We start from the raw sequence: 18,216 nt of genomic DNA, 5'->3' as shown, positions 1-18,216 counted from the left end.
TGAGAACTATTCATCAACAACTGCCACGAAGAGGCATAAGAGTCTCTCTCTCTCTCTCTCTCAACAACACACACACACACACACACACACACAGATTTCTCTTCTCTGTGTTCTCTCTCTTCTTCTTCTTCTTTTTTTTGGAAAAATGTGTATAAGAAAGGATACATCTCTCTCTCTCTCTCTCTCTCTCTCTCTCTCTCTCTCTCTCTCTCTCTCATTCCATTTTAATTTATTAGTGAGAGTAGAGCCTAGGAGCCCAGCTTAGTTGCCGCACCGCACGCGTTGCATATGGGCTCAATTTTGCTGCCAGTGGTGGTGGCAAAGACGATGCATGAGATGTGAATGATGTGTCCATTGATGTCACCAATGATGTGCACCCTAATGTGAAGGTTATGATTAGCACATCGCTTGGCATGCGATTACGCAGACTCGAGTTTGGCTTGGTTGTGTCCGCAAAGCCCTCTGCTAGCTCTCCATATCATTCTTTGTTTCTTCCTCGATTGGAATGAGCAAGTGCGGAGGACTTGGTCAGCATAGTTGGAGACCCTCTCCACCGCAACCGATGTGGATGTAGGGTAGCCCCCAAAAACCCCAACCTGCAAGACTTTGCGCACAAACTATACACTTGAGCGGTGCAGCTTCTTGGCTGCTCTAATCTGTGTAGCACTCTTGATGCAATCAACAGAGGAAGACTTTGTCGAGATGCTTTTTTTCCAGTAGAAAATGAAGAAGGGCTCGGAAAACAAGGCAAGGACAAAGATGGAGAAGACAAATCATCCTAATTACAAGCTTTGCTAAAGATCTTAATCTGGTTTGAGCTACCTGTGGAGTCAACAAGCCTAAAGCGTCATCGTACATGATCCTTGCAGGTAGCTCCACTACCTTGGGTGGAGTTTTTCACATTCAATGATGCCTTCATGACCCTACTGGCGCCCGCCTCCTCCTCAATGCTCACACTCAACCTGCCTGCACCAATGACAATGTTGGAACTCAATGTAGACGTTTTTTTCTTGTATTATTCTGTGTGTATTGTGAGATGTAGCCTATCTTTGATTTCTTTTGGCCGCCACAGGCGGAGTTAGTCTCACTCATACTTGTAGTATTGTGGTTAATTGTACAATGCCATAATGTTTGAGAGCTACAAGGCTTTCTATGTATGACAAAGTGGCATCTCGTTAGCATCTATCTTGGCATTGCAAGACCTATACTTATTGATGACTAAACTCATGGGTTTTGTTTTTTGCTTGAGTTATGATCTCTAGTCCATTTCATTCTTGACAAAATGCATGTTGGTTGCTTGACAAGGTTCATAATTTTGATTCTTCTGAGACTACAAAATGTAGTAGGGTTTGACCCATCTTGAAACCATTTTTTCACATTGTGGCTTTGGAAATTTTGTTATCGATGTAGGCTATGATGTCTACGAGTAGTTTGTGTAGTTGACTTGTTACTTCACACAAGTTTCTTAAATTTACTACACACGTGGAGAGTAAGTTTGTTTTGCAAAGAGAAATATGTTTTCTTAAGAGGAGCATCAAAACTATGTTAAACTAGAGATTAGTTGTGGATAAAGGATAGACTCTATACAAGATTTAAAAAGGCTTTATCCTAATAGAAATATTAGTATTATTTTGCCCAAGATTTTTTCTTTTGCTTTAAAGGATGACAAGTCTCCTTTAAGTGGGGAGTAGTGTGAGGCCAAGGGTCCTTTGACTAGGAGTCTTAGACAAGGGCATATGGTTGAGGGGTCCTACTTGAAACAACCCAAGGGCTATAAGTAGGGAGGTTGGGAGGAGATCAACATACTAGTCCATCATGGTCTTACACCTTCCATTAGATAATTATCCACAAAGTGGCTCAAGACCAAGATACCACTTGTTTGCATAACCTGAGTCACATGCCACTAGACTCAAGGCTTACTGTCACTATTGATCGTCTATGAAAGGACCTTGATAACAACCCTACAAGATTGAAGCACATCAATGACCATACAAGCTAGTACATGTTGATGTATTGAAGGACCCTTGTAGCTAGGCTACATATTGCCTGCCACAAAACCACTAATAATCCCAAGTGATTCTAGAAGAGAAGCAATTAAAAAGAGAAATATTGTTGTGGAAACTGAACACCCTAAATGTAGTGGAAAAAGTTATATGTACTTGTTGTTAACTTGAAAACTGATTTTGAGGAGACACTTGAAATTGAACAAGGTAGTCATAATGCATACCTAAGATTATCTTCCCTTTTAAACAAACATGTACAAAAGTTGTGAGTACAATATAGAGCTAACCAATGGAAGATGTCAAAATCTTATTCCTATCACTCAACAAATCAATTGCCAAACTTTAGTGGTTATAGAGCTACTATTGTGTGTTTAGTTTGCCCAATGTAGATGGACCTTCGCATAAAAGCTATTTCTATAGCATGATGCCTATAGATCCATGTGCTTGTTAATTACTTGGTGTTGATTGGGCCTAAATTTGTGAGTGTTCAAAGCCTAAAAAGTATTTATACATGTCCGTGCATGTGTAAGTGATCCTTGCTACATTTGTTGGAATAAAGGGGAACTCTATGAAGTAGCCTTGAGTTGTTGGTGTTATAGGAATGCCACATAAGAGGGTGGAGTGGCAAATCCTTGACGTCACTTCATACCAAAAAGGTAGGTAACCCAAAATTTTCCCTATTTTGTTGGCGTGTTGAGATTCAATTTGGATGTGATATGGGCCAACACTATATTGTTGAGATGGCATGAATTCATGAGAAGAATCAAATAGGTTGTGAGGGAATTGGGGATTTTGGAAATTGGTACTACAAGATGGTAGACATATCGATTAGAGGACACAACTAATAGAGAGGTTGAGTGGAGGTCAGTGTGGTATGAGTTAAGGACATTGAAGGCCCATGGGAGGTCAAGGGGCGAATGATGAAAGTTGGTGATGGTGAATTTTTGAGAGATAGTGGTGTTGACATCCTTTTGTGGATATCCCTAGAGGCAACTTCTCAGTATTGTAACTAGTGCTTTGGATTTTGTCAATTTTGGCAAAGTTAAAGCATACCGACTTAAGATCTTGAATATTATGCTCTCATATTTCTTTTCTTCATTGGACATTACAAAGAGGGCCATGTCATATCAATGACAGGTGATGACAAAGTCCATCTACCTAGCAATTTTATGTATGGAAATCTGACAAGTGGTTGGCAAGGACTTGATTGAAAGTGCAAAGATAGTTGCTAGGCCAAGGTAGCTCAATGTTTCCCTCCATTAGCCAAAATTAGCAATTGAAGTACAATGCTTCCTCCTCAACCGGGAATCTATTTGATGATAGCCCTGTTGTTTTTAAGCATAAACCATATTGGTCATCACCAATTCAATTTTAGAGTAATCTCTTTCATTAAGAGTCTTCACTATGCTAGCATAATGAACAAGCTTTATATACTTAGATTCCTTCCCCCTTTGTAACAACATGGCCCCAATGGCATCATCTCCCACTGATGGGTTAACATAAAACTCCTTTTCCCAGCCAGGAGCTTGCATAATGGGTAGTGTACTCAAAACTTCTTTGACTTTGTCAAAAACATCTTCACAGTCATGTGTCCACTCCAAGGGATCATTCTTAACTGCTTACTGCAATGGGTACAATAACTGTGATGCCAAAGATACGAATCGAGACATATATTTAACCTTTTATATGAAATTGGCTAGCTGTCTGGTATCCTTTGGAGATGACAACAATAACAAAGCTTCTACTTTCTCTGGATCTGCTTCTATCCCATTTTCTAAAATCACATGTCCAAGAAGCTTTACCCTTGGTTGCGCCAAATGACACTTCTTAGGGTTCAACTGACCCTCGCATTCATCATACCTTGCAAAAGTCATTTCAAGCTTTTGAACATGCTCTTTTCTTGAACTGTATGCACAAAAATCATCTATGAATCCTTTGACAAACTTCCCAAGAAACGGGGTAAGGACCCAATCCACTTTTCTTTCAAAAGCTCCAAGCCCATTTGTTAACCCAAAAGGAAGGCAACAAAAGTAGAAACAACCCCATGGCATGATAAAAGTAGTATTTTCCGGTCTCGAGGAGCAAGGTTAAGCTAAAATATCGTGCATAGCTATCACACACATTGTATCTTTCGAAGCCAGCCTTTGCATCAATGAAAGGTAAAGGGTAAGGATATTTCTTGGTCACTGCATTTAATGGCTTATAATCAACACAAACTCTTGAACACCCATCTTTCTTTGGAGTGACCACTACAAGGCTCACCCATTCAGCATTATCAACTAGCACAATGAACCCTACATCCAAAATCTTATCCACCTCTTCCTTTAAAGCATTCATTTGCTCTTTACCCATCCTTCTTAATTTCTTCCTTATTGGCTTTGCCCCTTCAACCAGTTCGATCTTCACATATCTCCCACAAAACCCCTTATTTCTTGATATGAAGTGATGAAAAGATTTGAAAAACTATCCAACATTGTTAAGTACTCCCTTCTTTCTCCTTGTGTCAAATCAGTACTCAACATATTTTGAATTAGCTCCTTCTTCACTGGCAATTACTGTTTCGGATGCATCAACTCCTCAAGTTGCTCTAAACGGCTCAAAGCATTTATATCCCCTGACACTTGCAACATTTCACCCACTTATCTCTTCTCCTCATCCAACAACAAGAATGACACTTCACCCTCATCACCATGGTGCTACTTTTTGAATCTTCAGAACTGTCTTCACTGCTGGTAACTTTGGATTCATCATTTTCACTCACATCTTCTAGTGCCAAAGGTTGCTTGGTAGTCATATCAAACACCCTCTTTTCACCCTTCCTGCCATACACATAGATTGTGCCCTTGCCCCAATCTTGCACAACACCAACATCTCTCAATCAAGATCGTCCCAAAATGAGAGGAAAAGCTCCAAGGCCAGTTGGCATAACATGAAAGTTTACTATAACCTTCACTTTAAAGACTTCAACTTCCAAATTCTTAATCAGTCCCAAACACTTCACTTTGGCATGGTTTGCTAGTCAAATCCAAAACCCAGAGCTTTTGCATGTAATGAGACCCAGTCTATCAACACATGACTATGTGATCACAAAAACTTGAGCACCTCCATCAATGTAGGCCTCTCCCATGCCCACACCTTTGTGCCAAGTGTTCACCACAAGACAATTGTCGGGTAACTCTCCCACAGCCAACATTTTGACTTGTCCATGCTTCGGCTCTTTCTATGGATTCACTAATGACTTCCACTGCCTCTTAAGTTTGGGCACCATATTCATCAATTGTCCAAAAGTACAATCTACTTTCCTCCCAATCAAATCTTCCTTTAAATTGTAAGCTATTTAGACTTCTCCTAAAGGTAAATCTGCTACTTCAAATCGTCTACAAGGTCTTCTTTTTCTCTTGGATTTTGCATCTTCACCCTCTTTCTCTTTTCCTTTCTTTTTTCTAGGACCTAGAGAGGCATAGCCTTCCCTCTCTCTTTTGCCTACGAGCATCATATCTGATTATTTCTTTTCAACCCGCACAATACCCACATGACCACCAGAGGTTGAGGCCTAATTTTCCTATTAGCACCTTGATCTCCCAGTATATCCAATACAAAATCATTAGCCCTGTTAGGAATCTGCTGGGAAGTGAAAACATATCACCTCCCATCCTTGTTGGCTCTGAACAATAAGTGCTGATATGACCAAGTTCACCACAATTATAACAGGTAGGGATGAACCTCCTTTGCGGATCAAAGACGCCTTATCCACGACTCACATTAGCATTGGGCTGATCTTCACACGCCTTGGCCATTCCTCTACCACAACCACAACCACGACCACCTCCACCTCCAAGAACACTGAGCCGCAATTCCTGCATTATGGTCATCATATCTTGCATATTTCGCTGTAACTATTCAGTGTTAGAAACCTTTTGAACAGGTTGGGCTCCAGCCTCTTCTTGGTTTCCCTCATTTTGACCACCATTACCTTGCACATGGACCACCTTCCCATACTTATTGAGTCTTTGAGCCTTCCATTCTTTCTCCCTAGCAATAATGACTACTTCCTCAAAGGTAGCGGGCCTTTTTAGCTCAACTTTGAACTTCAAACTTTCCTTTAAGTTTTCCACAAAAATTTTAACATGGCTGGAGGGATTTTATTTCCCAAAGCTCGGGCGCATTTATCCCATAAACGGAAAAATTGCATGCCAAAATCATCCACACTTTGATTAACCTTTTGAGTGTACCCCAAAATTTCATGCAAAACTTCATCAAGTACTTCAACGGATCTGTACTATGCCAAAAAATCTTGATTTGCACGATTGTAGTCTAAAACCACCCTTAGAGTTTGTGCCTGCACCAGGTTTTCATGATTTTGTAACCAAACTTTTGCCTCATTTTGTAAACTATATTGCAGCAGCCGCAACAATATAGCTTGATCTAATATATTTTGTAGTAAGCAATTGACTTCCAATTTTTCAATAAAAGTCTGTGCCCTCTCATTAGGTAATCCATGAAACTATGGAAACTCGTCCGCCATGTTTGATTGCCAAAAAAACACTTACATGTGGCGTTGAAAGTTCAAGGGATGTTGATGGATCGCTCCAGTACCTAATCCACCTCACACTAGGTAACACAGTCCCCAGTTCTTGGCTTCACAAAACCTCACAACCCTCCAAAGGCTGCAATCCAATTACACAACCACCTCAAGTGTTGTCCACAATTTGCACATACATAGGCGGTTGTCCATAAGGACCCACATCCCCTTTACATTCTTTGCATGCAGAATAGACATATTTCACAAGAATTGGAGCATAGGAGCACTTGATCCTCCATGGAGTCACCAAAACAATGTTAGCGTGCAAACGACAAGGAAAACAAGTGCCTCTATAGCCTTGCACAAGTGACACCATCGGAAGGAAGAACTATTGCACTGCCAAAATCATCTGTGATAAACACTTGTAAAGATTTATTAAAAACCCTTCAAGCATGAAAACCACTTGAAATTAGAATAAACCAAGGACATCATGACATATCTTGTCTTGTGGAGATGTCTATAGAGTATCCATAGGCAAAAAATAGATGGAAAATGAGAGAGTTATGGCCACTCGAAACTTGGGGGTACTCTTTCTTGCTAAAAAATGAGCTCTCTAGAATGTGTGAAGATATGTTGCAGCTATTAAAATGGGCCTTTTTTATCCTCTTAAATCAAATATTCCTCTTCTCTCTCCTCAGTCAACATGGCTTCTTGGGGTCCTTTTTCAATTGGCTCATTTTTAAGCCTCTTTTGGTAAAGTTTGGAGCTATGTCTGTGACTTTGTGCACATGGGAAAGGGGGGGAAGGGGGGGGGGGGGGGGGGGGGGGGGGGGGGGGGGGGAGAATTTGTCTAGAGGAACAAAAGGGGAGCAAGTGCCTGGGTAGCCAAGTCTGGATAGTTGGAAAAGGTACCCCCATCTCCCAACAAGAGCCCACGGGCCCATCAAGCCAAGCCTTTCACCAAGTGATACACCTAATGGGAGTTTCCCCTTTGCCCTATATACACTTCAATCTCTCCTTATCCCTTCCCATGTGGGATAATTCCCATGCCACATGTCAATTTCCTCCACAATCCTCCCAACTCCCTCATGTGCAAGTTATTTTCCAGCTTCTCCGCCAAGTGAGAGATTTTCTCGAACAACTTTCCAGAAGCATAACTTATTGCTTCGGTCAGCAAATGACACACTATAATATACACCTTAAAGCCCATCACTTTGGCTACTTCTAGAATCCTCAAATGTTAGCATTTATATTTCAAATTATCAAGTTGGCCCAGTTGCCCTTGTCACATGCAGCTTCACTCACTTTCTAAGTTGAGACCGCCCACTTCAGATGCACATAACTCATGATGTACAAGTTCGATTCAAGAGCTATAAAGCACAAATAAAAAAGCTTATTAAAAACCATGTTTTGGGGACTCGAACAACCCAAAATATCAACACCCAAGCTCAGCAAAACCAAACCTTTGTACATGAATTTTTACATGGTCACTCCCAAGGCTTGCAGCACTATGTACACATATATACATGAGGCTAGTTAGCAAGATTTTTGGCACAATCTACTAGCTTTGTGCTCATACAAAAAATGCGTGACAATGCATATAATGTCTAACTAGTCAAAATGAAGTGAAATTTACAAGGGTCCCCCACTACACTAGAAAATCATAGCAACTTTCAAAATTGAAATCCAACAATTTTTGGGTAAGTAATGATCAATTCAAGCATTCACTTTGCCTACATGCGTCGTATGGCCTTTACAAGCGAAAAAATGATTCAAATTCAATGGAATTTGGCCTATATGCTTCCTACTAAATGCTCTAGATCACAAAGGTGCACTCAAATGTAACTTTTGACCCAAAATATGGCCTCTAAGACATCATACGCATATGAGACTTTTGTTTCTATCCAAGGTGCCCCTTGATGTGTACAAGAAGAATATGTGATCACAACAAATTTTGGACGTCAAAATTGCACAAAATCATTGCTTTTTGACAAGGAAATCCCTGAAAAAGTAAAATCCCTCCTATACTCAATCTATACGTCCAAATGAAATGAAACTTGGTGTATGTTCTCAACACAACATGTACAAGATGGGTATAATGTCAAAAGTTCACTTTTGCTCCTAGAATTACCCTTCAAACATCATACACGTATTATGTCTGCAAATGAATTTTTGGCTAGAATTCATTCACAGGAATCCCTAAGTCTTCAGCATTGGTTTTCAAGCACTTCTACCAGGTTTCATGCAAAAAATGTGCTCAGAATCATAAAGTTCTTATTCCGTTTTTGACACTCAGTCTTTTGTCTTTTGGGTGTCAAGAGTTGGTAAAAACTCTAGTCTCAAGGTGTACTTAGGGTAAAACCCCCGTTTTGAACACTCTGATGTAGTCAAATTTTTCAAATTTGGTATTCGGATGCCTCTTGAGACATCATACACGTATGATGTCCAAGTTTGTAGAATTTCAATTTTTCTTTACAAATCCCTTGCAAATATGTCAAGATAAACTTGTTTAATGAAGTTTTCTCCTTAAAATCAAACTTTTTAGAGATTGTGAATGCAAACAAGCACTTCAACAAATAAATAAGTGACAAATAGCTCTAGATAAGAATCAAATCACTTACCTAAAGTTACTCCTATGCATCATATGGGGTTTTGTATTTATGAGTAGAACAATGTTTCAATGCCACACACACACTACCAAACTCTTTTATCACCTCACAAATCACTCTACCATGAACGACTACTCTAATCTACAACTAGTACTACAAATCCTAACTAAATCTACCTAGTTTCAAACCCTCGGCAAGACACACACTTCCTGGCTATCCACTTGATCTTGGAATAACTTCTTCCGGATCCACTTAAGAAAAATGCTTTCTTTAGCCGGAACTAAATCAAGAAACCATTACACAAGTCTTAGTAGGAATACCTACTCAAGTCCTTGTGTCCCCAACAACAGCGCCAATGTTGCAAGAGTGAATCACACCACCTATAATGTGCATGCAACACTACCTAGATCAACGTAATGTCAATCGAGGATATAGATGGCACAATAGACTCACGGAGGCAATCTCTATAGCTTGTCAGATTGAGACCATCCCACACATACAACACTCTGCAAGGCCAACTAAACCAAAATTAGGAATCTCATTGCTCTCAACTAGACCACCTATCCCACATATATACAAATGGAAGGAAACTCACCAAATCATACCTGAATCAATTTAGGGAACACCATCCCCTCACTAGGATACACCTATCCCGAAGCCTCTACACTCAAAACCCTCACTCTAGACCCATCTACAAAAAATGCTCGGAAGGGGGAAAGGGGAACCCACCCGACACACAATCAACACGCCTCTCTAAAGCCCATGATATACACAACACCCCTAACCACTAGAGTTCACCTTTAAAACTCACACGACTCTCGGAAAAACCACCATTTGCACACCACCGTACACACACACACACACACACACACACACACACACACTATACAAAAACACAAACAAAACCCAATCATCCCGTAAAACACGATTCACTACCTTCACCACACACTTGACCTCTCTCAATCCCTCTATGCACCACAGACCATCGGGGGGCACAACTGTCGACACACGCCTGGAGACACACGCACACAACAAAGAAGAGAAGGGAAAAGGTGGAATTGACACAAAGTACAACAATGATGGCTTCACTTTGCAAAATATCATGTTCAAGATAGCTCCAAGCCGGCACATCCTCGGTGAGCACAGAACATCAATAGGCAGCCCTCCGGCTCCGCGCAAACTCCATAGCTGCACCTCGACAGCTGACCCTTGGTCCTCTTTATGCCTCCAAAAAGAACCTTTATCACTTTGTGAGCACCCCCTCTTATAGGGCATTAGAAAGCTCAATAAAAAACAAAAACCCAACCTTTGTATCCTTGGAAGAGAGACGGTATTGAGAGAAAATTCATATACTCTCAACCTTGCATGCTCTTTCTTCTCTCTTCATATGTTTCTCTAGATCCTAGCATGCATCTCTTATTGCATGTCCTAACTGAGAGAACTTCAGGACCTCTCTCTATTCTGCTCGCACAACATTGAGAGAGAGAGAGAGAGAGAGAGAGAGAGAGAGAGAGAGAGAGAGAGAGAGAGAGAGAGTTTCCTCCATAGCAAGAAGTCCTTGCACGCACCACATTGACCTTGCAAGATAGCATTGAGCTTCATGGTTTCATTCATGGCATCCTCCTCCTCCCCTTACACACACACACACACACACACACTAAAATGATGATGCCCTTGGGATACCACTCACATCCCAAATCCTAAGAGAGAGAGAGAGAGAGAGAGAGAGAGAGAGAAGGCCATAGCCATGTACGCAAGTTGTGCTGCATAGAGTTCTTCTCCACCTTGACCTCATATGTAAAATTGTGGGTGGTCTAGCATATTGATCTCCTCCCAACCTCTCTACTTAAAGGACCCCTTAACCATATGCACTTTCCCATGACCTTTGTGCTGATAAGATCATTCAACCTATTGCTCCAACTTTAGTTTCTACAATTGTCACACCTTGTCACCATATACACCATTTTGCAAGTAAGAGCACCACACAGAACTCTCAAGGTGCAACAACTCCATAACCAACAAAGCCAGAACCATTGGATACAATAGTTAGCCTGGCCAAAACAATCCTTGGGCTAGCCAAACAACAAAAGTAGCCCTCACATGGATATCCTAGTCAAGATTATGGAAATTGGTAAGAATCTTTCACCCTCCACATTAGGGATACCATTTCAACAGAGCACAATTCATACACCTATCATCACCATCTCCCTAGTTCTCTCACCTAGCCCATCTCTAGTGCACACACCACTACCAATGGTCTCTACAATTACACTTGCATAACCACTACACAATTACATTCTCCGAAACATCATATATATCACATGTATTCAACATGATTCTTACAGACAATTCAGACATTACTTGTTGCAAAAGTCGTTCACTTTTTTGATTGATTCCTCAGCTGTTCAATAATTTGAATACATAAAAAACAATGATTGAATGGGTTATTGAACTTCAGGAGTTTCAATTCACCTTATGGTAGAAGAGAGTACTCGGGCTACCCTTGCAGATTTACTCACTTATAAAGAAACTCCTATTTTGGTTAAGGAAGAGGTGGTGCAAAAGAAGGAAGTCAAGAATCCTACCATATCTGATGCTTTATTGAACTATATTTTGATGGCTCTTATTGAAGAAGTCATGACGCTGCTTTAGGAGGAATTGTCACTTATGATACACAAGGAAAACTTGTAAGGAAACAACAAGGGCTAAAACTTGATGCAAAAAGTAACAATGAAGCAGAGTACATGGCTCTTGAAGGTGGTTTTCACATCTGTTTACAGTTGTGAATTAGACGCTTATAGATCAAAGAAGATGCCTTGTTGGTCGTGAAACAAGTATTGGGAGTATGGAAGAATAAGAATCCTAATCGGGAGAATTTATGCTTCAATCTGAAATCGTTGCTCAAAAAAATTGAAGCATGGAGTTTGTAGCATATTGAGAGGTCTCAAAATGAAGAAGCTCATGATGTTGCCTAAGAAATGATCACTTGTGTGTTTGTATTGAAGATAAATGCCCCTTTATATCATGGAAGGGAAGTGTATCAAAGGAGATGGATTTTTTGTTGACATGTGTTTACTTGAAGGTCTACCATCCTCCAAAAAGTATGTTTTATAAGAAAAGCTAGGAAGTACAAAATGCTTGATGATGTGCTTTACATGAAAGGAAGTGAGTTGGTTTTGCATCGTGTGCCTTGGAAAGAGGAAATTTACAAGATTTTGGAAGAAAATCACGAGGGATCTTATGTAGGCCATTTTGCCATGAAAATCATGTTGCATAAAATTTTGCAAGAAGGCTATGTATGGCCAAGTATTCAGGGGGATATTAAACATTGGTGCAAGTCTTGTTTACCCTATCAGAAAATGGGAAAGAAAATTTTGAAGCCCGAAGTACAAAAAAGAATTCTAACTTTTGATGTGTTTTAAAAATGAGGTCTTGATGCTATTGGACCCTTACCCATGACTAGCAAAAGGAATGCTTACATTTTGATAACATTGGATTATTTGTCACGATGAGCACAAGCTAAAGCTGTCAAACAAATTACCAGTAAGAAATGAAAGTTTATATATGAACGTATATGCTACAAATTTGGTGTTCCACTAGAACTACTTTCTGATAGAGAGGACTGGGCTTTAGAGGAGAGCTGTTTGATTTCCTATGCGAAAAGATCAATATTCAACACAAATACAATTCTCCTTATTATCCACAATGCAATGGTCTCAATGAGAGGTTCAATGGAGAGTTGGTGAAAATCTTGACAAAGATGACCCAGACACATGGGAGAACTTGGGATTCAGAGTTACCTTGTGCATTATGAGCCTACACAATTGCTATCAAAACAAGCACAAGGTTTTCTCCTTACCACTTGGTCTATGGCAAAGAAGAATTATTACCAATTGAAGTGGAGATTCCTGCACTCAAATTGTTGTCATTAGGAGATAAAGAGCAAAGAAATACTTGGCAGAAAAGGTCGTTGGAGCTACAATGTTTGCAATTGGACAGAGTTTTTTCTTTAAGCTACTATGAAGAAGTGTCAAAGAAAGCTCAGATAAAGGCCAATGAATGTATGAAAGATAAAGAAATTGAAAAGGGTGATCTTGTGTTGTGATACAACAGTAAGTTGGACAATACCTTCCAGAAAAAGTTTCAAATCAAGTGGGAAGGTCCTTTCTTTTACTATTGTTTGTCCGATAAAATCTCTCACTTGGGGGAGAAGCTCGAAAATAACTTGCACATGAGGGACTTGGGAGGATTGTGGAGGAAATTGACATGTGGCATGGGAATTATCCCACATGGGAAGGGATAAGGAGAGATTGAAGTGTATATAGGGCAAAGGGGGGCTCCCATTAGGTGTATCACTTGGTGAAAGGCTTGGCTTGATGGGCTCGTGGGCTCTTGGGAGATGGGGGCACCTTTTCCAACTGTCCAGACTTGGCTGCCCAAGAACTTGCTCCCCTTTTGGTACTCTGGACAAATCCCCCTCCCCCCCCGCCCTTCCCATGTGCAAAAAGTCACCGACATAGCTCCAAACTTTACCAAAAGAGGCCTAAAATGAACCAATTGAAAAAGGACCCCAAGAGGCCATGTCAGGTGAGGAGAGAGAAGATAAAAATTTGATTTAAGAGGACAAAGAAGGCCCATTTTAATAGTTGCAACACCTGCACACATTCCAGAGAGCTCATTTTTTAGCAAGAAAGAGTACCCTCGATTTTCGAGTGGCCATAACTCTCTCATTTTCCATCTGTTTTTTGACTGGACATCTCCACAAGACGAGCTATGTCATGATGTACTTGGTTTCTTCTTATTCCAAGTGTGTTTCATGCTTGAAGGGTTTTTCATAAATCTTTACAAGTGTTTATCACATATGATTTTGATAGTGCAATATTTCTTCCTTCCGAAACCATCCACAAAGGAAAAACCGAGAACTGCTAGTTTAGGAGGATCATTATTGGTCAAGAAGTTTAATGAACCCTTAGACGCCGCCTATGAAACACAACTAAAAAACAACCAAACCCAAGAACAGAGGTGGATGACATATCTCTATGCTAAATTAACAAAGCAAAGTCTTGAAATGTGCCACAAAATGATTCATACAGCCTAAGATTTACTAGAACCACCAGTTAGAAAACCTGAAGGTGTGACCCTTGTCCCACCTACATTAGTAATCCCACCAAACTAGGAATAAAAAGAGCTAGATTCCAGTCATGAGCATGGACCAAAGCTCAAGGACCCCGCATTAGAGCCAAGGATAGTGTCGAATGCCACGAATAACTCTTTTGAGGGATTTAACCTAGCTAAACTTGAGAGCTGTAAAGAAATAGACGATCTTAACACATTGTGGAAACAAGTCACAGAGGCCAATGAATCGAGTAAGCTAAGCAGACAGGTAAACCACACCAATGATGTAAGAGGAGTGTTTCTTCCACCAATAGAGGAAATTGATATTGGATCTTAAATGAATCTAGAAGTGTATTGGGGAGACAAAGAATTTGTACAGTCGATGGATAGTTAACCCCATTTGCTAAGAACACTACCGTCCTATACAGGAGAGCACGAAGCCAAGTCAAATGTTATTGCAGTCCCATCACAGAGACTATCTTCCAACAAGGTCATCGATTCAAAAGTGTTGATAGACATTTTGTCCACGCCAGTCACCTGTATGATAACGTTAGCCAAGTTTCTTAGAATAAGACCAAACCTGTGGTCTAATGTGGGAAAATGCCTAGAGAAATTTGGTGTTAAAAAAACAATGACTCAAATTGAGGAAGGGATCAAAGAGTTGAAAATGCATCAGCTCAACACTGAGGAGTACGGGGACAAAAGCTATATATGAGCCCCTACAATGCTATATATAGTGTACATAGCATTTATAATTCTATTAGAATGATTTTTATTTTTGGCTGAGTTGATTTTTGGTTTTATTTTGTTATTTTTGAGATTTTTTGTTTTTTATTTAATTAAAAAAGGAGGAAAATTTCCATAATCCAGGTGAAGAACAAACAAAAGAAGGTACAGGAAAATGACGAGACTTCATGAGGTATGCCTCGAAAGCCATATGCACACGGCTATAATGTCAAAGGTAAGAAAATAATGTTGATCCGTATTCAACAACAAAATGAAGCCAAAAATGATTGAGAATGGTCATTAAACTTTGGGATGGACTAGAAGGACAAAGGAAGTTGGTGATGCGACTAAACGAAAGCACCCATCAAGTGTAAATTTTTTTAGACACTTCATGAGACTACAAGGCCGTATACAAGAAGTAGATCTTTATACTGTAATCTTATATCTTGTATTTGTCTTAATGAAGCCTAACAAACAAAATAGACTAACAGTAGTGACAAGACAAAAAGGGGCAGAAATGACACTTCATTCATCTGTCGCGATAAATGTCTGGAGGAGCAACCAAGGGTCAAGATAAATTTTGGTCATGATCATTGGTTCTACATATGTTTGGTAGCTAGAAGGTGCCAAAGATGCCCATCAGTCATTTTCGAGATTGAAATCCAAAAAATTAGCTTAGAAATACAAATACAAGTCCAAATCAAGCCAAACTTTTTTAGGAGACTATGCATAGAGAGTACAAGCTAAACTTAGTTTTTTTTTTCTAGGTTTAACCCTTAGCTAGCCAAAGATGCCTTTTTTTTCAAATCTAAAGCCATGTTATCCATCTACATACCTTGTACATCATGTATATGAGCTTTGAGGACAAATGTATGATGATAGCCCATAGATGGTCATCTGTCCGATAAGGCCCTTTTGAAGCAAGTTACTAACTTGGGGAATTATTTGGGGTATGTTAGGCTTTAATTAAGTCATTTATCGAGTAGAAGCAGTATAATGATTTACATAGCACACAAAAGCTAACAATGGCACATGCGACTTTGATCACCTTAATGCAGGAACAAAAGGAGTCGCCAACGAAGAAGAGCATACACAAATGGTAGACAAACTAAACTTTGCAGGGTTAAATATTGTGTCCTTGATAAGGCGGATCGAATGTTGAACATGAGTTTTGAACCTCAAATAAAAAAAAAATTATCTCCCAAATTTGACCTGACAGAGAAACTTTGTAATGGAGTGACACTCGACCTAAAGAAGTTGGCAGTTTAGCTAGACAATTTCTACAAAATCCTTACAAAGTTGTCCTTCGCTCACAAGATCTGAAAGCCAATCACTCAATTCTATAAATTGTAGAAGTTGTTTCTGAGAATGACAAATACTCAAAATTTATAGAGTTACTGGAGCGAGTGATGGATGGAGCTTTATCTCTCCATGGTGATAAGTGTCAAGCTGAACGAGATTGAGTTCTTTCTGAATTTAGATCTGGCAATAGCCCTATAATGACAACAACAGATGTTGCAACTCAGGGCTTGAATGTGAAGGACATAAAGCTCATCATCAATTATGACAGTACAAGCAATGGAGCAAACAAAAGCAAAAACGACAACAAAGACCGCATTGACATTGACAATCAAGTCATGTCAGGGACGACATGAATTCGAAGGGGGGGAGTGTTGACCCATGGGTCAACAATACGACATAACTCAACAAAGCCTTATTTTTTGAAAGTTATGAAATTCTATGGATTATGGTTATAAACATCATTTGTAATGAGTTATTCTCATTGTAGAAGCCGGGGTGCAATGGCACTTCCATATTGTAAATATGAATCCATTTTACCCCTTGAACTCTATTTTAGGTTTAATCTATGGTAGCCTTAGTGTATATAAGGTACCTAGGTCATTTTGTAAGAAGAACTTTATCATAATCAAATTTTTGAGCTGTCGTCGATTGTGTGTGAGAGAGAGAGTGTGAGCTTCATCTTGACGCAACTCTCCGCTCGCTCATCACATTGGAGATTCGACTGCACGATTGTGCTAGGCTCAGTGAGACCTCCACAACAATGCCAAGAATTCCATGTGGAGCAAAGCCATGCTAACGCATCTACGAGCTATTTGTGGTCATAAGTGTATCAAACAATGTCTATTTTCTGCGTGCAAGTAGTCAATAGAATCGTGATGACATAAGCTACGCATAGGTACTCATAGATTTCAATTTCGAGCACTTTCAAAATTTGACTCTGTCTTCATACGCGTTTTTTACAGATGGGTGTGGAGTGAGGTTTTTGAATGTAGAGGCTTTAGGACAGGTGTATCTTAGTGAGGGGATGGTGTTCCTTAAGTTTCATACAATTCAGGTATGATTTGGTGATTTTCCTTCCGTTTGTGTGTATGTGGAGTTGGTGGTGTAGTTAAGAGCAGTGAGATTCCTTATTTTGGTTTAGTTGGCCTTCTAGAGTGTCGTATCTATGGGATGGTCTCAGCCTGACAAGCTATAGAGATTTCCTCCGTGCTCCTATCGTGTCATATGTGTCCTCGATTGAGATTATGTTAATCTAAATAGTGTTGCATGCACTTTATAGGTGGTGTGATTCGCTCCCGCAACACCAACTAATGTGCTGCATTCCTTTGCTAATATGTGCCGCTTGTCATCACCAATATCAATTCCAGAAAACAGGTTATCCATGTTAAATAACAATATAGAGCATCTCCAATGAAAGACAAACTTACGCATCCAAGAGGAATATGTAACTTTTTTAATGGAAAGTATGAATAAGTTTTTGATATATCGGCCACAAGGAGGGGGATCCTTGCCTCCCTTCCATGAACATGGTCTACCTCAAAATGACTCAACCTAATTTTTGGTGTTTTCTACTCAAAACATTGTGAAAATTATGCTAATCCTGATGACATTGACAACCCATGTGAAGACAGCGTGATGCTGAGCTAAGTGCTGCAAAATCTGAATCCAACGATGAAGAGATGGGTGGTGCATCAGACCCTTAATGTTCATAAAAGTACATGATTATCATTCCTTTTTATTACATGTTTGGGTTTTTGCAACATAGGAAAAAATTTCTCTTATGACCTGTGGGCTATTATAAATGTATCCAACTAGTCTTGCTTGGTGGGCCTTGCTATATAGAATCTATAGAATATAGCAAGACATGCAAATTGACATTTAACATCTAGCACTGAAGGGAACAAGAGCATGACTAATTTGGCAAGGGCAGCAATGCGCG

General features: G+C 39.8%; 1 pseudogene; it reads right to left on the bottom strand.

The window, feature by feature from the left end:
- Positions 1–232: 232 nt before the first annotated feature.
- Positions 233–858, bottom strand: LOC147432552 (uncharacterized; annotated as a pseudogene).
- Between the last annotated feature and the right edge of the window lie 17,358 nt (positions 859–18,216).

The sequence above is a fragment of the Adiantum capillus-veneris genome, chromosome 20, assembly GCF_014529385.1.
Source record: "Adiantum capillus-veneris isolate H3 chromosome 20, ASM1452938v2, whole genome shotgun sequence".
Lineage (NCBI taxonomy): Eukaryota > Viridiplantae > Streptophyta > Polypodiopsida > Polypodiales > Pteridaceae > Adiantum > Adiantum capillus-veneris.
This window is presented reverse-complemented; position numbering and strand designations above follow the sequence as displayed.